This window comes from Chelonoidis abingdonii, chromosome 6 (assembly GCF_003597395.2).
Source record: "Chelonoidis abingdonii isolate Lonesome George chromosome 6, CheloAbing_2.0, whole genome shotgun sequence".
In the NCBI taxonomy this organism is placed as follows: Eukaryota; Metazoa; Chordata; order Testudines; family Testudinidae; genus Chelonoidis; species Chelonoidis abingdonii.
The window spans coordinates 112459376-112482306 of NC_133774.1; the positions used below are offsets into that span (position 1 = coordinate 112459376).

Below are 22931 nucleotides of genomic sequence, written 5' to 3' on the forward strand. Positions count from 1 at the left end.
ATTGCATGGACAGAACCTGTTGTGAAGATAATAAAAGAGTTAATGTATTAGATAAATATCCAGAACCCAATAGATGGTTCTTACTTTTTCAGGTATTTAGTGTACTGTGGATTTACTAGATAGTTGTTACCTCAGTGTTTCTCTCTTTTTTTCTTCTTCTGCATTATCCCAGTTTGAAGATGTTTTTAAAAGAGTAGCTGATATTCTGACAACCTTTGTCTTATGTGAATCCAGACAGCGAAGTTCAGTATAGGTATTTGAGGCTGCAAAGTGTGTGATATTAATTTAGCAACTCTGAAAATTAATGTGTGATGTTTAAACAATATCAATGTAGTCATGGAATGGAATCCATATTACTCTCAGCTGCTGTAATCTTTTGGCTACGTACGAATCATAGGAGGTAAAGACAAAAAAAGATTAGACCATCTAGGTCATCTTCCTGGACATTTAGGATTGTTTCCTAATTTACCCTTTCTTAACATGTTTACAAGACTGATGTTAACAGTCCCAAGAGGGAGGGTTTCCACCACATTCCCTAGAAGACTGCTCCACAACCTAAAAAAAGTGTCACTGAATGGATATTTTTCTTAATATTCAGCCTTCATTATGATTCTTGATTTCATCCTGCTGTGCCTGATAATGCTTCTGTGAGCTGCTATAAAAAATTCCTCTCCATTGTTAACACCCTGTCAATTGTTACTGTGCCTCCCTGCTCAGGCATTGCTTCACTCATTTAGCTATCACTCTCTTCAGTCCCCACAACCTCCTGCTTGCTTTTATTGCTCTTCTCTCAACTTCCTCCATGCTCTGTAAATTGATGCCTTTTTGCATGTGTCTTTGTATAAATATATGTGTATAGTGATACATACATATGAAGAGAGTCAGAGAAACATGTACACAGAGGAATCACCCTTGAGTTCTCTACTTTATCTGCCATCAGTCTACAATATTTGTCGATCTTCTGTACCATTAGTTTTGTTCCTTTTTAAAGTGTAAAGTTTAATATCCCTATCATGCATAGGTAGAGCTAGTACTAGTAGGTAGCATAAAACTCACCATTCACTACCTAGGTACCTGCATATCATGAGGGGGATCTTCCTACAATTAGAATAGAAAATTACACAGTACCTCCATCATTGCTGAGTGGCAAAGGTTGAGATTTTAATGATGCCTTGTAGTATCTCTTCTGCTAGTCACTGCCTTTCTCCTCGAACTCCCATTTAACTTCTGAGTCTGGGTCTTCTGCACAAGGATCTCTCCTCAGGGTACACATCAGAAGCCATCAAGAAGTTTTATTGGTTTGACTAAGAAGCCAGAGAGCAGATAGTAGTTAGACTTCTAATGGAATAGTGAGAGTCCAGCTATTTTGTAAAAATAATAGGCCAAGGGGGCTGGCAAACTCCTTCCTTCTGCTAGGGATCTGTGGCCTGGGAGTCTGGCACTCTTCTCTCAGAAATATGTAGAAGAGTAGAGGGCACAGATTGTCATGGTTGGATGTGACCCAAGAAAGAAGAGGTATCTGAGGACTTTAACTACAGTGCTCTCTTCTTTTCTTGGTATAAGGGATGGAGATGGCATGCAGGAGAAAGCTACTTCAGATATTTGGTTTAAAAAAAACATTTTGTTTGGGGACTTCACAGGTTTGCATGCACTTACTCAAGTTTAGCTATACTAGTTGTACGTTCATTTAAATTCCCTTGTTTTTGTATCAAAGATGAGTCTTCGGGACTGTTCTGTAGATTATCTGGTTATACCTTGCATGACAACTGCTTTCTCTCTCTCACTCATGTACGCTTGACCTTGGAATTTCCTTTAGCTCTGCATTTGAACCAGCAGCAAAAAATGTATATAACTCCACTAACAAATTAAGAGGCTGCCACAGAAACTATTCAAAACAGACTGCATTTTTCCTTGTTCAGCTTCTTCACAGTATATTAATAGAATTCTGAAGCAATTTAAGGAGGGCTATAAGACTATGGCAGGGTACTTCCTATGATCCTGTAGCAGATATATAACCTTATAATAAAAGTATCCATTTACTTTCCCCCCAATGTACAGAACACCAGGATAAAGTCCAAAATGTGCAAGTCAGAATGTCACAAATAGTCCTAGGTAGTGCCTGTATAGTTCAGATTCTTTCTGTTTACATACTCATAAAACAAATAATAAGTAGAGTGTTATGACTACCCTCAGATTTTCGAAAAAGGAGCCTGCACTGTTACAGTTAATCAAATCTTAGAATGTACACTTGCCTCAAGGTTTAAGCACAATGTATAAATCCTGTGTTCTATACAATACAAAACCCAGCCTTCTGTGTTGAATGTTATTTTCTTAATATGTTTCACTTCTGAACAAATTAAATTATGAGTAATAAAGAGATCAAAACTGATTTTTTCCTAAAGCAATATAAATGTAGTTCTTCCTGTTAAGTACAGCTCAAATGTGCTTCACTACATAAAATTAAAGCATCAAATATACCTTAGGGTCTTAGTCTCAAACCACTGTAGACTCAACAAATAAAGGACTTTCTCATTTTTTCATCATGAATCACAATTAGCATACAATTGCCTTCTTTTCCCTATTATCAAGCTATTGTAAGATCCTCCACTATACACCTTCAGGGTTGTACAATTGAAATAAAAGCAGAGTTAGCTGGAAAAGAGATTTCTAACCCTTATTGTTTTACTTGTGCTTTCAGAATTGAATTTGAAAACTTTTCAAAATGCTGGCATGTCACATAAATAATCTAGGGGCAAGGATACAATTTCCAGTATACTCTTAACTCTTACTTCAACTTCATTCATCTTAGCAGGTTAAACTTTGTCAATGGAAATGATTTAATGTACTTCATTTTTTTCTCTGTCTATGGTACCTGACCACCCCTGTAGCCAAACGATGTGTTTGCTTTGCACCTAGTGTCTGACCAACACCTTCCAAGTTGTGCTTTCTTTATCAGATACACTTTATAAAATCAAGCACCTAAGTTTTGTTTACAAGACAGGTAACTTCACACACAATTGTGTCTGAGTAAGGACAGCCAGAGCCTGGGTAAGTATTTAAAGATAGGAGCAATACAGTGAAAATTGTCCAATGCATAGGCCAGTGCTATCAATGTAGAGAAATCAATTGACCTCATTGAACATTGAATCAGACCTTCGGTCAGTAGTTTTCACTAATTATTTGTGTAACTCAGTTGTATTATCTTAAGAAAATAACATGTATTATCAGCATCTCTGTATATGGCTAAGGTTTTAAAGAGTCACATCTTAAGGAGACCTGATTTTCAGAAAATGGGGAGCACCCAAAAATTCAAATTCAAGCCCTTGAAAGTGTCTCAGTTTGGGCACCCAAAGTATATATATGAGCATGCATGCACACAATATGACCTCCTGATGTCCCTTCCAACCCTGATACTCTATGAATATGCAGATAGATTTGCTTAGGTAATCATTATTGTGATTAATAGTATTGTTTTCTGACTCCTTCATCTACTATGTCTTGAGAGATTATCAGACATTATTATCATAGAGAAATGCACTTCTCTGTACATTAGTGAATAAAGCTGGTTTGAAAAAAGGGGGCGAGAAATTGTATTAGTTCTCACAAAACTGCATTTCAGAAAATTTAAACCAGCTCACTAACGAACAACCTTGTGGTGAGTATTGAGTTGGAGCTTTAACTACCAATTAAGGGGTGGGACTGCATGACAGGCAGTCAGATTTCCATTAAACTTCTACAGTTGCATGGCACAGGGTCTTATATATGTCAACCCTGAGTTGCTTGTAGATGTTTTTGAAACCGAAGTAAAAGGGCAGAGACCATACAGCAGAGAGAGACTGTAAAAAGAAGGTGAGTGTATACACCTTAGAAACCTGCATAAATCGGATTGTCTAGGGTACAGTTCAAACATTTTGCATGGGCGACCAGCATATTTGTATGTTGTGCCATTTCTCTTAAAGGACAGGCTGTGATAAGAATACACAAAAGATTCCACCTCACAACATTCTTCATTTAACCCATTCAGCTGAACATGTACCACAACAACATCAGTTGGGAGCAGTGCTTCTTTAGAGATTATTTTCTCACTCAGGGAGGCCTGAGTGTCTCAGAAGGTTTACAGGAGTTAGCTAAGATTTCAGAAAAGACCATCTGCTTATGCTGTTTGGGATTTTATACATCATAGTGATCCTTTTTTAGCCCCAAATAACATGCTTGTCTCATTGGCAGTGTGAACAGATTTATTGTAAGAATGGCGGTTGGTCCCAGTCCCAGTTGGAGTCTTGTGGTGTGGTTCACATGGTAGATTTATTTTCCCTCTTTTGGGGGGTCCCTACCAGGTTCCATAAGTCTCAAAAAACCAAAGTAAAAAGGGATTACTTGGAATTAATATAGCTGTATGAAATAGGAGAAGAGAGTGGCTTGCTCCAGCCAGTCCCGGTGAAAACTTCCCAGCCATGATCCATGAGCACGTTAGCCTACTGAGCTGACCCTGGAGAGTGGGTAGGGATTTTCCCTGCAGTCACTAACAGGCTCAGTTAGCTTGAAAAATATTTAGTCCTTCTTCTCCTTTGCTCTTTGAAAGCTCAGACCTTTAAGTAGCAGTGTCTGCAACCAGGGATAGTTGGTCTATGTTATATAACTCCTTGTTCCTGGATTAATCCCTTATCTACCTACATGGGGTCTACACAGCACACTTCTAGTGGTTTTCTATACATGATTCACATGCATCAGAGATACAAGACCTTAAAGTCTATGAGTCTAAGATAATTCCCCAGATACCATCTCGCATTTTGTATTTCAAGATTCCATAACATAAAGTCATAGCAAAAATTAGTTAAATCAGTCCATGCAGCTAAACACCCATTACCTCATGAAGACATACTCATCTGTTATATTTGGTTTATGTATAATGAATACAACTTTTTTTGAAATCTACCAATATTACACAATATTTTAATTAAACATGCTTGACATTGTGTGGAAACTATACATGCTGCTATAATTTTCTTCCTTTTTCCTGTTCTCTTTCTAAGAATTTAGTGTATCCTTGGCTGTCTCACCTACTATATCCTTGAAAGCTTCATTGCTTCCAAACTGTGAAGTTGGCCCTGGGACTTCAGGCTAAGATTGTTAAGGGACTTGTTGGATTTGCCTTTTTATTTCTTATCCTCATAAGCAATTATGAGTAATTTGCTCACTGTTATGAGTGTAATAAAAAGATTCTGTGCTACTCCAAGATAGAGTAAAATTATATTTTATTGTGGTAGCTGTCTGAGCAGTTTCCAAACTCTTCAGTGATTTTCCAACTGTATGCATTAACTTGTACATGTTTCCATGTTTAAAACTGGAGCAATTTATTTTAGGGATGACTATGAGCCCAATATGCAATTTACATGGATATAGGATTATTCTCTCAAATATGGGGCTCCAAGAGAGGGCTGGTTTTTGTTGTTTCGTTTTTCTTTTTTTTCTGGAAGTGGTAGATAAAGTATTTATTCTGGACATAGACTAAACTTCCAAAATATTCTGTATGGTTTCATCGAGTCTTCCTAGTCTCTATTCATAAAGAGTTTTCAATATTTTCAGAGGTTAGGAAGCTCAATGAGTGAATCCATGGACAGACCAGAAAACAGTCTCATAAAAAATGTTACAATTCTGGCTATGTGACAATTAAACATCATTAGGCTAAGAGAACAAGGTTCCAATTATATAACGAACTCCACGTGGATGGACCTATGAGCCCATACAGAGCTCATTGCAGGACTGGGGCCCATGTCATTATTTTCTTGATAAACATCAGTTCCTCAAGGTATGAATTTTTTGTAAGCAAAAGAAACAGTGCGAAACTAGGCTGTCTATTTGAATATCCAAAAGGCTTCTCATTTACACATCTTTTAAGTGCTGATCCAAAACCCACTCAAGATAAATGGGAGTCTTTCCATTGTTTTAGCAGGCATTGAATCAGACCTGAAATCATAGGAGGATGGGAGGAAGGACAGAAAACAAACATAAAAAGCTATAGAATTATAAAACACATCTTGTATTTCTTTTGAATTCACCCTGGAATAATAATAACTTACTAAGCCAAATATTGGCTGGACATTCAAAGATAAATGTGTAACTGAGAATTAATTTACTACATTTTCTGAATTCAAGTTTCAATAGCTAATACCTTGAAGAAAGCAAAGTGCCAATAGAGCATTATTAAGACAAGGGAGGTAGGATAATATCTGTTGCTGAACCAATTTCTCTTGGGGAGAGAAACAAGTTTCTGAGCTTACACAGTGCTCTTCTTCAGGTCTTGGGAAAGGTACCCAGAGCATTTTTATAAGCTTCTGTGTACTCTATCTGCATTGATTCCGTTTTCTTTCTTAGGAAACTATAATTTTGTAAGTTTTACTGGAGAGAGAAAATGTAAAGGGGCCCACAGGAAACACATTCTTAAACTTGCTACCAATCTTTATTATTTAATGGAGAACAGCGTATAATGTAATTCCCAGCAGTTAGGCTTTAAAAAAAATCATTAAATTTCAAATAAGAAAATAAGTCTCATAAGAAACATATCTAATGCATTTATTGTCCTGTGGTGGTTCCCTTGCATTGTCTGTCAATGAAACACTTTGTACAAATATTTTACTTTACTAACCATATAAAGCATTACTTTACAACTTCCCAAAGCCAACAGTGGTGTGGCGGCTGTTCTCTGGGATTTCGCTCTTCTTAGTAACTCCAGCCGCAGGCTCCTTCTTTTACCCAATCCCCTCCTGCGGTCTGTAGGAAGGCAGCCTTGCTCCTCCAGAGTGGGATGGACATCTGGAGCCTTATCCAAAACCCTCAGAAATCAAAGGGAACCTTTCCATGGGGGAAGGCCTCCATATTCCTGAAGATGTAGTGCAGGAGAGGAGAACCCCATTTACTCTCAGGAGACACCTTATTCCCTCCTATAAATACTAGTGGTAGCATAGGGGAGTATGGTCCATGACTTTCTGCTGAGAAATATAAATTTGCAGAAGAGAATGATGACAGCTAATAGAAATATGCAGTAGCCTGTCACAGATTAGCCTGTTTTGTAATGTATATTTCTTATGCAGACAATATGCAACAAGAAAATTCAAGAGTTAATTTTATATATTTACAGATTCTGATAAATACAATTTGTCTATGAAATTCGCTAATGTATTTTACCTATTTTTCAGTTAAAAAAAATCAGTAGCCATCTTTATATTTGGAAACTAGAATATGGTGCTGAAGGTTTGGCACACATAAATTGTATTTTAAAGCCTTTATTGCCCTTGTAAATGGAGTGATTTATGAGATTATTAGTACAGATCTTTAAAAGACTAAACTATAATAAAAAGTGCTTAAGGATTACAGAAGCTTAAAAGTACATTCTTATATTTTTACTGGATAAAAGCAAAGCTTCAAATATAAGTGATGTGATACTTTATTTTCAGCTAAATATAGGAAACAAGGTTTTTTTTAAAAAAAAAAATCTAAAGTTCTAGGGCAGGAGAGAAAGAACATGCAAATAGCATCACAATAAGGATAGTCCATGAATATAAGGTGTACATTCACAGGGTTTTAGTTATTAACTGGGTATTAATCATGGAGTGTGTTTAGAGCCAACTAATTAACAGGATGCAAACATGGATACCATTTGTAGTATAGACCATGTCCAAAGGTTGGAACTGCTGCTGTGAAAGTTAGTAAAGCACATTTTTGGCTGTTTGGTGACAATCTTAGAGACAGTCAGATATCCTGACACCTGTTAAGTCATTCCCCAAGTGTGCTGCATGAAGGACAACGTGAAGAGGATTTCATTTACATTACAAGAACACTGTAAACTTAAATCCTAGAGGGACAATTTCTCAGCTTATGTGAATCAGCATAGTTCTACTTAGATTGCTTTTTATTCCATGTTTGTACAGTGCCTAGTACAATGGGGCCCTCGGCTGTGACTGAGGCTCTTATGCACTTTGGAGAATACAAATAATTAATAATATTTAAGTCATTTTTGCTAAGTTTTATTAGCTACTAATTTCCTATTTTTTGTCATCAATAATGGTCACATATTATGGAGGATCCAATTGCGGCTGCATAGTTAAGATTGAATTAAGCTTTGCACTTAGAGAGTGAAGCTCTTGGTTATACATAAAAAGTAGTGTGACTGTTCTCCCTAAGCTTATAACACTTACTTTGAGTGTAGAATGAATTCGATGACAATTTACACTATGAAAGAAGACGAGAGAGACAAATTTAATGTGTCTAAAAAATCAGTTTAATCTAATCTGAAACCACAAATACTAACATGCCTTGATCGTAATCATATGGTTATTGCATAGTGTTACTGCAGAGGAGAATTAAGGTTGTTTTGGTATCCTAATTGAATTTCCATACTTCATCATCTTTGGATTTACTTTACATTTAAATTTAACATTGAATTTCTGGGGGCTAGGATGATTGGGTTTTGGATAATCACAACATCACTGTAATGTATTTGGCCATAAATTATTGATATGTACTCTCATCCTTAACTCCACTTTAACATGGATTTTGTCTGGAATTAAATATGTGGTTCATTCTTTACTGAAAAACTATTAGAATGTAACATAATGTAATTCTCTCAGCTAGTTTCACAGTAGCTGGAAGGTTATGGCCCTGTCAGACTTATAGTTACCAATATTTCTTTAGTGTGTTATGGTGACCAGTGGTATATCATTAGCCATTCTGCTTTTCTGGCCTTATTATCACTTTAAGCTCAGTTTCCTACTATAAATGGAACCCTGTTCTAACGTAATGTGGTCTAAAAATTATTTTACTTTCCACTGTTGGATGTCGTCATTTGGTACACTTCAGTGCCAATGTTTAGAAATGCTTATCTTAAATTAATATATTCTTTAATTAATTGAACTATACATTAATATAATACTTAATATATTTCATAAGAGACCCATCAAATAAAATGAAGGATAGATGGCCCTATTCATTTATGTACAAGCTGTATTAAAAATTTAGGAGTAAGTCACAGAGTCAAATAGTTTATGCTTCAGTCCTTCGTGTGTGTTTTCCAATGAACCCCTAATGTGACAGGCAAAGATAACATAATGAATTGTCTTATTATGCTTGGAAGACCATGAAAAAAGTGACTGACACAGTATTTTTTTCCAGGTGGAATAAAAGGAAACTGTTCTCTCGGCCCTTGATATCTAGTTAAGTGTTTGAGTGACAGAATGTTGGTGCCAGCATTGGAAGAATTGATCAGCCTCAACTCCAGGTAGGCAAAATCTTACAAATTTGGAGGTTTGTTTTAAGACTTAATTTACAAAGTTTGCTGACCTCTAACAACAAGACAGAATTAAAAATTCAGTTCATAATGCAGTGGTTGAAAATGCCTTTATCTGTGCTTGTAATTCAGAGGTTCTGATTTAAACTGCATAAGGCTGTCTTTGAAACAAAGTGTACTTGTATCATTATATATATCTCTTTTCAGAAAATTAGTAACACCGCCTTCTGATAGGTAAACATATGTACTCAGCTAAGACAGTGCCCAATTATTTAAAAAGCAAAGTATGAAAACATTTTAAAATAAACATTTATGGATTGTATAGCATAATTTCTGGTGTGCCATGAATATATTATACGCATATAGTAGAATCTGTCTGTGAGAAAGATAAACGTAGATATACAAAATACTGTTTGCACTGTTTGTTCTTCAATGGACACACAAATTATTTTGGTGTTTAATTTCAGCCTAATTTAAAAATCATTTGACTTCCTTGGAAAGGGATTCCAAAAGAAATTTTTATCATTGATGGAAGTCCACATCTTGCTAAAAAATTTGGGGGAAATGAACTAACTCTACCATTTTGAAATGATATCACCAAAATACTAAGAAACACTGTTACCAATCTAATACAGAGCTAACGTCTGGAATTTGCAAAATCTGGAATCTACAAAGGGATTCGCTTTAATCATAATCCTCCCCAATGAGAGAATGTTTGGAAATTAATATGGAACAGTGGCACTTGCTGTTTTCTAAATACATTTTTCAGGGAAAGAAGAGAAGGAGATAATGAGGGAGTTAGTGTGGGAACTGAGGTCTCTAGTGATATCCTATGTGAGGCCTCCACAGATCAGCCTTATCTGAAATGGGCACATTGTTACGAATGTTCCTAGCACTGTTAGCGCATCTGTGGGGCGGGGAGGAGGAAGACGTAGGAAAAAGGGATGAGATTTATTGGAGATACTCCTAAACAGAAAATAGCATAATAAAAGTATTTTCGTACAAAGTTGACCTCGTTAGAGAGGAACGAGAAAGTTTAAGCTTCTAGCTTAGTGTCACAAATTTGTGGGGGGGGGGAGGACACACCAAAACATTTCTTTTTTTTTCTTAAAGCAGTTGGCGGACTCTCAGATTATAAATATTACCATAAATTTAGGTACTGCTTTCAGCCCAACTTAAATATTGATTTATCTAATGTTCAGTAAGTGTAAGTTTCACCAAATTGTCCAGAGAGTTTGTTGCCAGTAGAATTTCATAGAAAGAGAAAAATCAGATTAGCCAAAGTAATGGTGGGTAGTTTCTTCTGTTTGTTTACACTACCTCCCTATAGCAATGAACTATGAACTCAATGCAACTCAATGAAATGACTACAGGATGCTTGGAGGATCTGTTAAAAAGCTGAAGGGTACTGATGGATAAACTTTCCAACTAGATAAAAGAACAGAGAAAAGAAATGTCAGAAGGTGTTCAGATACCATAGTAATGGGTGAAGTAAGAAAACATGAATAGTATAATTGAATCTCAGCACTGAAGATACTATTGAACATACTCAAAGTTTAGCATGTTTTATTCCTTAACTGTTCAGAGACTCTTGAAAATATTGCTTGTCAGAAGTGCTTGCAGTTAATCAGTCTAATGGAGGGAACTGAACTGCAGTCCGTGGTTGTTTTTAATCCTGTCTTTCCTGTACCTTGGCACTGTTTCGCCTGACTATTAAGCATGATGATACAGTTGAAGTGGTGTGTTACATTTTTGCTCCATAACTGGCCAAGGGAAACTGACCTTAACTTATAATTATGTATGCTGTATAGTAAATAAAAACAATTAATCTTCAAAGTGTTTCAAATGCATTCAGGGAAATGTGTTTTTCTGCTCTGAGTTTTTTGGTTTGGTGATGCATAGAGAAGAAAGCAACTTAATGCAGTTTGTTTTTGACTTAAATGGAGAGTAAGATTGATTGCTGGACGTGGTTTGTTTTTGTTGTTGTTGTTGACGTTATAACCTACTTTGCTACATGTTAGATAGTATGGATCTCCATGAGGTTTTTCACACTGCTTAAGTTTTAAAGTTTCCTTGAGAGTCTTCACAGTCCAGCATTTGACAACTGATATGTAAATTAGAAAGATTCTTCTAGTTATGGTATTTAGTTCAGATACCCCATTTCTCTATTATGCAAAAAACCAAGAGGTTTTGTACAGTGTTTCTCTTAAAACAGTCTAACTGCCTATTCCAAAGCACCATTATTAATAGATTTTGTATTTTATTAAGCTCATGTCATGAGGTCAGTTGCAGAGATGAGAACTGTTACTGTTATCACAAATTGATTCTGGTTGTTACATATAAGGGTTTTAGTTGGAAGTGATATGTTTTATGTAATACTGGTATACACTCTGGAGGTTGGTCATTTCCTGTAATTATTCACACCATGAAACTGGAGTCATACTTGTGTTCCATGGTAACAGATATTTCAAAGAATATTCTTCTCTGTTCTGGTTACATATTTATGTTTAAATTACATGCTCTGCAAAGTCACCTTGGGTTTCTATTAAAGTGATATGATCCTTTCCTGGTCTTTAAAACTATATGCATACTGGCAACCTCAAGCTTTAGGGCTACAGTACTTAATTTTGTGAACATAATACTCGAGCCAACCCTTGCACAGTGTGAGAAGCTGAGGTGGTATCCTAATAATGCTTGGGGAGTGAAGAATCTTTGTATCACCTGAGTGAGGTTGAAAAGGAGAGCGCTACAGGAAGAGGGAAGTAAGGAGTAATGTTTAATTGGTTTAATTTTTTCTGCTTTTGATTATAAGTGGAAAAGTGTCTGTCGTCCAATAGTTACACACATGGAATATCAAATTATGCTGCATCTGTGAACTTTTAGGGAATATTATCCAGCTTTCAGAGACAATTAACCACATTAGCCCTGTGTGGTAGGCAAGTAATAATGTACCTGTGTTACAGCTATGTAAACTGAGGCCCTAAAAGGTACTCTAAGTCACACACAGAGTCAGTGGTAGATTTGGAAGCAGAACCCAGTACTCACACCTCCTACTTCTCTGATCTAGTCAAGAGACCACCTATGCACTGGAACACACCTCCCAGGGAGACCTAATTCAGGGGAATAAGCATGTCGTAATTCAGAGAGCTAGTTCTCCTGAAATTTCAGGAAGAGCAATGCTAAATTATTTAGCTATGCTTACCCAATAGAAAAAAATATATCCTATTTCATACTGGGCAACAGCTTGAACCTTCCTAAGAAATGTGATTTAATTCAATTTAAAGAGAACTACAAAGTTAAATCAAAAATGGAGAGAGCTAGAGAAAATGGAATGTGAAGGACTCTGTACTAAGTTTGTTATAGATACGGTAACTTGCTCCAGACTAGAATTAGAGGCAGCCAGATGCACCTCTTTATTGGTACTTCATGACCACTCTTAAACTGGAATGCTGTAGAATTCTGTCCCCCCTCCCTCCCCCCTGACACACTCACACAAGGGAACAGGTTGGGCAGACTGTGTGACAAAATGCTACAGAATGTGATGCCTCTGATAAAATCTGTGATAAAGAAATTAGGCACATTGAGAACAAGGGAATGAATTATACTTGTGGCTTCACAAAAGATCTTCAGTGAGCAGAATGGCAAGAATGTGGGGCATGACAAAATTCTTTACAAAATTTCCCCACCCCCCTTTACACTGAAATGGTGTTTACAAGGCTTACATCTATCTTGGGATATGCTTGCACTGCAAAGTTATTTACAAAACTTTCACAGGTACTTAAAAGAGCCCCCCCCCAAAAAGATAAAAGTTTTGCCAACGCAAGTGGCAGTGTGAATGCGGCGCTCCTGCCAACAAAGCTAACGCTGCTTGTGGGGCTGGAAGTATTTTGTCGGCAAAAGTGCCAACAAACTACGGACAAAGAGCATATATACAAGCTGACTTTTAGCGACAAGGCTGTGTTGACAGAGCCTTGTTGCTAAAAGCTTTAAGGTGTAGACAAGCCCTTGGAGAAGTAATCTCAGCAAAATTGGAATAGGGTTATTGTTGTTCATTATTTGTATTACAGTAGCTCTCAGATGTCCCAGCGGAGATAACGTCTCCATTGTGCTCGGCCCTGTTCAAGCACATACTAAGAGGCAGTTCCTGACCCCAGAGAACTCCCATCTAAATAGACAAGAACAGCCAATGGCAAGCAAAAGGAAGTGTTCAAATCTCTATTTTACAGATTGTCATTTTCTCAATACCATAAAGGAATCAAGTAGCAGAGCTGCCAATTGAAACAACATATCCAGTGTATTAATCCGGTGCTTCATCCTGAATCTTTAGTGAGTCTGGGCCTAGATGGCTTCAGAGTCAAATGTTTACAAGCTCCTAGTGAACTTGCTCAAGTTTTTGTAGGTGAAAGTGGTTTATATACCCCTTTACCATAGGTTGACTCCCATGGTCATTATATTTGTCTTTGTCCCTGATCTTAATCTGTCTTGGATTAGTTCTTGGTAGAAATCTCTGTAAAGATTTTTGCAACTTGGTTGGACTCTGATATGTAGGCAAAATATGACCAAGTGGGATTTCTTAAGATGCATCACTTAACCTTGTAATGCCATACAATTAAGAACATAAGAATGGTTATGCTGGGTCAGACTAATGGCCCATCTGGCCCAGCATAGTGTCCTCCAGCAATGGCCAATACCAAATGCCTCAAAGGGAATGAACAGAACAGTGCAGTTTGTCAAGTGATCCATACCCTGCAATCCAGTCTCTGCTTCTGGCAGTTTAGGGGCACATGGAGCCATGAGGTTGTGTCTTGATCATCTTGGGTAATACCCATTGGTGGACCAATTCTCCATTCTCCGTTTTTTTTGGGGGGGGGGGTATCTCTTAAATTCTGGGGTTAGACTGACCTGACCAAGTGTTCTGGGATGCAGAAAGAAAACTTTCTCACTAATGGCATCTGTTCCGATTTGTTTCAGTTATAAGCAAAGGCGTTAAAAGTTGGATTGGGGTGTCCCAAGTCCCAGGCCAGTATTCTAAACATTGGGTCATCCTTCCTCAAAGAGGGCTAGACAATAATACAACAGGCAAATATTTTACATATCAAATGCACAAGTATGCATATCACAAAGACAGACACACATTGAAAGAGGTTTCTATTGAAATGAGCAAAAAGTACTGACTTTGATCCCATATAGTAGTACAGATCTATATGACTTGATTGACTATATCTATATAAAGGTCATAACACACACATTCTGTAGGTATGTGTGACAGGATTAAGGTGGGCCCCATCCGGTACACCTGCCTTCCTTGGGAAATAGGGGCAGGTGCCCGAGCCTTACATGCCTATTTCCCCCAACTCAATTCTGCACATCTGGGCTTAGCTGTGGGGTAGAGTTGCCCAATGGCCAGAGTCTATAGGATCACCCCTCTCGGTTGCGGTAGCACAGCCTACTGGCCAGAGTTCAAACAACGCGCTCCTACTGTCAGGGCAGTGTATCCTAATGGCCAGAGTTCATGGGAGCCGCTGGCAGGAGGGCCAGAGGCCCAGGTGGGGCACCCGGGCCCACCCAATTCCACCAGGCCCCCACCTAGAGCCCTAGTAGTGGTGGAACAACCAGCTACCAGCTCAGTGGGGAGTCTCACCAAAAGACTCCGAGCTTACCTCGGTGGGAGATACCACTCCGACACCACCCCGGGTCACTTCCTACCGCAGTGTCAGGTGTTGTAGTCCAGGAGGCATTGGGATCTCTTAGTTCCCCAGCAGTGGCCACTCCCTGGGGTTCTGTGGGCTGCTGGGGTCCAAGGCTGTGGTCCATGTCTCCGCTCTCCTCTGGCACAGGCTGGAGGCCGTCCTCAGCAGCAGCTCCTGGAACACATCCTTCCCCGTGTCTCTCTCTGATTGAGCTGGGCTGCTCTCTTTTATACTTGTACACCTGGAGCATACTCAGTAGGGAGAAGGAGATGTGGCTTCCTCAGTCCACAATGTGGCATTAACCCCTTCCCATCCAGTGTGAGGCGAGTGTGCCTTATCACATATGGTTTGAGAAATTTCCAAATATTTTAATTAAGTCAACATTTAGGGTTGCCAACTTTCTAATCGCATAAAACCAAACGCCCCTGCCCTGCACCTTCTCCAAGGCCCTGCCCCCACTTGCTCCATCCCCCCTCCCTCTGCTATTCATTCTCTACCACCCTCACTCATTTTCACCGGGCTGAGGCAGAGAGTGGGGTGCAGGAGGGAGTGTGGGCTCTGGCTAGGGGTGTGGGATCTGGGGTAGGGCCAGGAATGAGGGTTTGGAGGTGTGGGAGAGGGCTCTGGGCTGGGGATGATGGGTATGTGGTACAGAAGTGTGCTGGGGCAGAGGGTTGGAGTATGGGGGAGTGTGGGCTCCAGGAGGGAGTTTGGGTGCAGGAGCAGACTCCAGGCTGAGGCAGCAGGTTGGGGGCGTGAGGGAGTTAGGAGTGCAGGTTCCCGGCAGTGTTTACTGAGGATCCTGAGAAATGACCACCAGGTCCCTGCAGCCCCTAGATGCATGGACGACCTTGGAGGCTCTGTGTGCTGCCCTCACACCTGCAGGCATCGCCCCCACAGTTGCCATTGGTCACAGTTCCCGGCCAATGCAAGCTTCGGGGATGGCCCTTGGGGCAGGGGCAATGTTCACCCATGCGTCTAGGGGCTGCAGGGACCTGGTGACTCCTTCCAGTAGGTGCACAGAGCTAGGGCAGGCAGGGAGCCTGCCTTAGTCCCAGACCCTGCTGCATTGCCGACCAGACTTTTAATGAGCCACCAAGGTCCCTTTTCAGCCTGGCATTCCGATAGAAAAATAGACGCTTGGCAACCCTATCAACATTAGACCCTGATCCTGCAATTCCCTGTGTTCTGGGGATGAAACGTGGTAGTGTAGTAAAGAAGTCTGTTGTCTGTAGGTGCCTCATTTGTTGGAGAAGTTGAAAGGTATGTAGTGAATGAGGTAGGGAATTGCAAGAAGCAAAAGGATGGTCACACTGGTAGCTCTCAATTTTCCTGTCCAGGAGAATTGGATTTTATACCTGCCTGTGCCAGAGTTCCTATATGATGTTAGGCAAGACACTTAAACCAACTCTTCAGGTGGTCACTGGTTCTATTCCTAATTTTATGGGTGCTTGACTTAAGACCCTAGGACTTGGTTTGCAGAAGTACTAAGCACTCACAACTGCAACTGAAGTCAAAGAAACTGTTCTTTGAACATAAGTTCTAAATAATATGAAGTATTCTGAAGCATCAGGTCACAGGTGTCTCAAAGTGGGCACCCAAAATTAGTGGATACTTATTAACTTCAATCATTTTGTGCCTTATCCCCTATCTGTAACATGGGGATTATTTTACCCCATCACCTCACAGAAGGTTTGGGAAGAAAGTAATGTTTGTGAAGCACTAGGATACTGTAGTGAGAAGTGCCATAGAAAAGCTTTTGAGGAAGTTAATATTTCTGTCTGTAGAGCAGGCTTTGAATAGTGTGTAGTAAATGAGGCCTAGGCCACACATTGAACAACGAGGAAAAAGCAGAATACTGAATAGCTGTTCATTAAGTGAGCACTGTCTATCCTGAGCACAGAGTGAGGCAGGGGTTCTGTGGAAAAAATAGTATGCGGATGTGGTCATATAATTAAGGGCTGTAGAATAATGAATAAGCACAAGGGAGCCATAACTAAGGATGCAAAAGCAATCTAAATTATGACATTTCTTAACCTTTGAGTTTTTGACTTTGAAACCCTAATGTTTTTACATAGTTTTTTTGTGTATCGTGCACACACCCACACATACGCCGTTTAAAATATGAATGTGTACAAATACAAACAGAAATACTGACTAATTCAAAACAGTTTTGTAGTATTTTGCATCTCACCACTTGCTTTTAAAGAAAATAATGTATTTTTTGGCTGTTGGAATTCTTTTATCAGAGCTAACATTTCAAAAGCAGAAGTGTATTAAAGTCGGAAACTGTCATCAACTTCAAGCAATTTGAAGTTTACATATGATTTCCCATCCTAATTTCCGGAAGTCCTATTTATCCAATTTCAGTGGCACACACTTAATCAGAAATATGTATTCATCTGTGTCTTTTTTTTTAAAGTTTTCATGTAAATATGCTGAAATAAACAAAAATGTGTCTGTGCCAGTACCAAAGAGATTTGAGTGGTTTGGAATAAAACATAAAAGGCAGCACTTTGCTCGCTACTCATCACCTTCTTTAGGGTACTGTTTGACCTGAAAATTAAAATAACTAAAGCATATAATCTGAACTTCACACTGTATTTACAATCAATTTTAATTAGTCTTAAAGAAACTATGTTGCTTTTTTGTTTCCTCCTACAATTGCCTCCAATTAGCAAATACAAATAAAACTGCTACCTACAAGCAGTATGTCTTCACGTAAACATATCTTTAGAAATCATTAATTATCTTTCTTTGATAAGGTATGTTTTCAATAATTTTCAGGAAATAAATTCTAAGTGCTTGACTAAGTATCTTAGTGTCTCAAATCAAACACACTGACAGCATTTTAGTATTGTAAGAACCTCTCTATATCCCAAACCTTCCAATCTGATGTATGTAAGTGTTGCATTTATTTTTAAGAGCCATCTCAGTTATAACTTACTGTAGTCTAATTAATCGTTACTTTTCAGACTGTGAAAACAGGAATGGCAGATACATTTATGTGCATACAGGCTATCATTGCTTACAGAGGCAGAAATCATTTGTTTAAGTATTCACTGCTTTAGAGGATTTCATCAGTAAATATAATCCCACTTTATATCCACCACATTTGCTAGCGTTGTGAACAACTCAGCAGTAATGCAAAGGGGTAATCAAATGGCTAAAACAAACTTGTTTCCAGTTTTGCTTTGGTTGAGTTTGCGCCTATTAAGTTTCAATTTGAATTCTGGGTTCAAACAACCCAGACATCAAAGTGAAACTCCATCTAGAACTGCTGAGTTTCACATTTTCCACATAAAACTTTAAATCAGCCCAAGTTTGAGCACATCTCAGCCTTAGTTCACTTAAATCTCACCCTAATTTCATTAAAAGATTTGCAAGCCTCTGAATTTTCCAGAAAATTTGATATGAGTTTTTTGGTTTGTTATGAAACTAATGAAGCATGGCATAATTCAGACATATAGCCCTGCTCAGGATATCACATAAGCAGGCGCTTAAATGCTCTTGATTAGGAAGGGATTTAACCTCATGTTTAAATGTTTTTCTGTGCACACAGATCCATACACATAATCACACACACTCTAAAGGCATTTATCATGTAATACAAATCAGATGCTTTACCATATGAGATAGCTGAAGAGAATTTCTGCCAGGCTAAGAGAAGAAGCCACCCAGTACACGAAAATGCTTTCCGACAAAATTGAGCCCAGGGAGGTAGAACTGTGTGGAAAACAGACATACTGTATAATTTCTTAGTTAAATGGTTGCATTTAAATTATCTTTCTCATAAATATATAGAGGTAGCACATTGTCATGTGTAATAGCAATAGCCTGTGTAGCTGCATGTCCGGATTTCACACTGTATTTCCTAAAGTGTTGTATGGGAGTATAGTAGTGCCATGTTCTGTTTCAATAAAGTTCATTGCTGCATCTTTCACCTCCATGCTGACTGCATTTCAGTGATGAGTAGAGCTTAGCATACTTTTCAGACAAATAATTTATTTGCCAAATAATGGAGTTTTGGTTGACCTGAAACAATGTGTAAATTTGACACTAATTTGCCGAATAGTTTCAGCCAAAAGATTCACAAAGTAGTGTTCTCAAACAGTTGAAGGAGGAGATTGTGGTGACTCTCCCCTTCCCCCCATCACCTTAAGCCTAATGTTTAGGGCACTCACCCAGGATGTGGGAGATGCAAGTTTAACTCTTCTCCCTGCCCCATGTAGATCAGGGATTTGAACTTGGATCTCCCACTTCACAAGAGCATGCCCTAAGCAATGGGGTATTCTATGCCAGAGCTCTGTCTTTCCTGTTGAAGCTAGTCCACTTATATAAATAATTATGTTTTCCATTGGAGTGGGGACTTGAACTTGGGCTTTCCCCTCACAGGTGAGTGACCTAACCACCAGTCTATACAGCCAGTCTCATACTTGCTGTCTCTCAGCCCAGTGACTACTCAGATACTCTATACAAAGTGGAACAGCTTCAATAGGAGAAACTAAGAGCAAACTCTCCCCAGAATACCCCACGGTTCAGTGGTTAAGGCACTCTCTTAGTAGGTGGGAGAGCTGAGTTCAAATCTTTTCTACACATCTGGCAGAGGGGGGATTGAATCTGGATCTCCCATATCCTGGATGAATGCCCAAACCACTGGGCTAAAAGTATATAAGGGAAGTGAAACTTCACTGATGCATTTGGTTTTTGGTTTGGTTTGGTTTGGTTTGGTTTTAATGTTCAGATTAGCTGATGGTGGAATGGGGAAAAGCCAGCTGAACAAAAAAGTTGGCTTTCTTCCTGTGGTGAAGGGCAACTCGGCCATAGTGGACAGGTTTCTTTAGGAAACATGAGGCTGCCTGCCGTGCTTGGGGCGGCAAAATGCCTAGAGCTGCCCCTGCCCACAGAACACCTCTCTCCAGGATTTAAATGTGAAAGCTCACTGACACTAAGGTCCAGAATTCTGAGGTTCTACACTGTCGAGTCATCAAAGGCTATCTCCTGAAATGTGAGTGTTTATTTGATGTCAAGGGTTCAGGTCCTAACTAGGTGAGGCATGGGAGTTCTAGACCTAAATATGCTTTTTTCTGGTACTGTTTATCTTCAATTTAATTTTGATCTGATCTCAGCATTCTAAGAAACTAGATTTCTTTTAAGTCATTTGGATCTGAGAGTGTTTTGGGAATGATTCACTGCAATCCATTCTTAGTGGCCAGGAAAACAAACTCTTGCCAGCTGATGAAAAATAGAAGTGGGGGAATGAAATGTGTAATGATACCCTTAGTGGTTAGAACCGGACCCCAAAAATAACAACAACAAATTGTATGATAAAAAAGAATTCAAATAAAATCTGAAAACTAGTCTACAAACTGACTGAAAACTGGCTTTCTAGAACGGTAATTTAGTGGTTAGAGAAGGGAATTGGGGTTAGGATGTTTTAATTCTATTCCTGCCTCTGCCAAAGGTCTGTTTGTAATGGGACCTTTGGAAAGTAACTTAAGTCAAAATTTCAGGGTTCTTTAAACTATGTATCTACATACAAACTTCTGCACTGAAATGATTTGTTTTGCAAAGATGCCAGACATCAGTGGGTGCTATGGTCTTTAAGCACTGGTGGAAAATCAGGCTACTAATAGAGATGCATTGCATAGAATCACAATGCAATAGCCATACCACATTAGACCAGTGATCCATCTGGTATGGTATCCTTTCTCCAACAGTATCTAGTTACTTCAGAGGAGTTGTCTGTGATGGACAATTATGGAATAACTTTCCAACAGGATACAGTTCTTGCTAACTCAGTTAGTGGTTGGCTTATTTTTCTGAGGCATGAACATGTTATGATTTTATCTTGTATTGAATACATCTGTGTATCTATGTATTTTATCTTATGTTTTTTATCTTATCTAATGTAACTGGGGATGTTGTCATTATCCAAATGCAAAGGGTTAACTTATTATGATTTCAGAGGTATGAATGATTCCCGTGATATACCCAATACTTAAACTATGGAAACCCAGAGTCAGCAACACCTTTAAAAATGAAATTAACTTTTAAACTGGGTCTACTTGAACTATCTAGCCCTGCTAAGTTCTTGGATTCAGTGTTGTCTTGTAGTAGTGAGTTCAACAAGCTGATAATGCATTATGTAAAAGAATGTTTCCTGAATATGCATTTAAGAACCTATTTTGGGCACCAACATTTGAAAAATTTGGTCTTATCCTTGCTATATCTCTGTTTCCCCAACTGTAGATAGGCAAAAATCTTAACATGAAACTTACGGATCCATACACACATCAAAATTGTATTCTCTAACCACTTCTCAGCAAAGATTCCATAGCAAATTTTAAGGTGAGGTCTGATATTAGTGTAAACAGGTCAGGATGAGCTCTACCCTGACATCTGGTGGTGAATTGTGGCAAGTTGTGGAAAAGAACTTCAGGGGCTGATCTTCTTTCCACCTCACCTAGCATGAACCCAAATGGTCACTTTAGGGGCTCGTCTGGGGTCCCTGGGCCAGTGCCCCTTGCAAGCACTACATTGGGAAACAATTGTGTTTATATTTTGAGGAAATTACTGTTTGTATAGTGGCTAATATGTCAGGCTTGTTGGGCCTTGGCTCTGCAGCCTCTAGCTCAGGGGCCACAGCCTCAGCTGATGATTGGGCAAAAGCACTGGGGCAAATATTGGAAAAAGTTGTGCTGTCCCATGCTACATCAAACTCTTGTCATAAGTTAAGGTTATTTGCTGGGGAAAAGGAGTTTGAACCTTGGTTGGAGCATACCACTGAAATGCTGCAGGAGTGGGCTGTACCTGATGCAGAAAAGCGAAGATGTCTAATAGAGAGCCTTAGTGGCCTAGCATTAGATGTGATTTGCACCCTGAAGCTCACTGACCTGGGGTCAGTGTAAAGGACTGCCTAGAGGCCTTTGATCATACCTTTGGGAGCGTAGAGGGTCCTGAAGACAGTTACTAAAAAGGAAACATCTGAGCTACCGATTGGGGCACTGAAGTACATGGGCACAACCCCCTTGGCAGTGCCTGCAAGGAAGGAGCAAGAAGTGCTTGTCATGAGTACCAGGCTGAAAGGCAGTAAAGGTCATTAGCAATGGTAGAGCAGCTGGTTGAATGAGAGCTCCTAGAAGGAGGGCTGGTCCCCAGTGGAGTCATAACCATACCTGCTGAAGCCCAGGAAAAGGTGACTATACTGATTGCTAATGAAACAAGTTGAGATGTTGTTGTGAAGCAAGGACAAAAGATAGCAGACCTCTTCGAGCCTGAATCAATTGTAAAACCCCAGTGTGAGACTCAGGTTCTGACAATAGACCCAGCAAAGTTTGACTTTGGAGATTCACCATTGTCCGAGGAGTGGAAAGATCGCCTGAGGAGGAAACTTTGTGAAAAATCCAAGGTGTTCTCATTGCATGAGTGGGATGTGGGATGTGCAAAAGGAGTAGAGCACAACATTAAACTACATGACTCTTGACTTTTCAGGGAGAGATCTAGGAGGATTATGGTTTGATGCTTTGAACCTCAGTGAAGTATGTGGGTCACATCATGTCCCAAGAGGGTATGAGTACTGATCCCGATAAAATAGAAGCACTCACTACATGGCCATGTCCAAGTAACTACAAAGAACTCAAGAACTTTCTTGGGTTTAATGACTACTACTGCAGATTTGTGAAAAACTATACTACAAATGTAAAAGCTCTGAATGATCTTACTAGGGGATATCAGTCCAGCAAGAACAAATCTAAGACCAAGAATAAGGGGAGGTCCCCAAAGCCTCCTGTGCAGAGACACTATGACCCCTTTGAACCATTTGGGCCACGGTGGGATGAGAGATGAGAAAGGGCTTTTCGAGAAATCATTACTTGCCTAACTCATGCTCCGATCCTAGTCTTTGCTGACCCAAGCAAGCCATTTATCCTGCATACTGATGCCAGTTTGGAGGTTCT

At 39.2% G+C, this 22931-nt stretch overlaps 1 protein-coding gene across 34 annotated transcripts in view; it reads left to right on the forward strand.

The window, feature by feature from the left end:
- The window catches only part of PTPRD (protein tyrosine phosphatase receptor type D), a 1348190-nt gene that overhangs the window by 47415 nt on the left and 1277844 nt on the right, over positions 1 to 22931 (forward strand). For all 34 annotated transcript variants that reach the window (XM_075067326.1, XM_075067339.1, XM_075067332.1 and 31 more), the window contains exon 2: positions 9169 to 9274. The gene's annotated coding sequence lies outside the window, so the exon portion shown is untranslated. The remainder of the gene's footprint in view (positions 1 to 9168; positions 9275 to 22931) is intronic.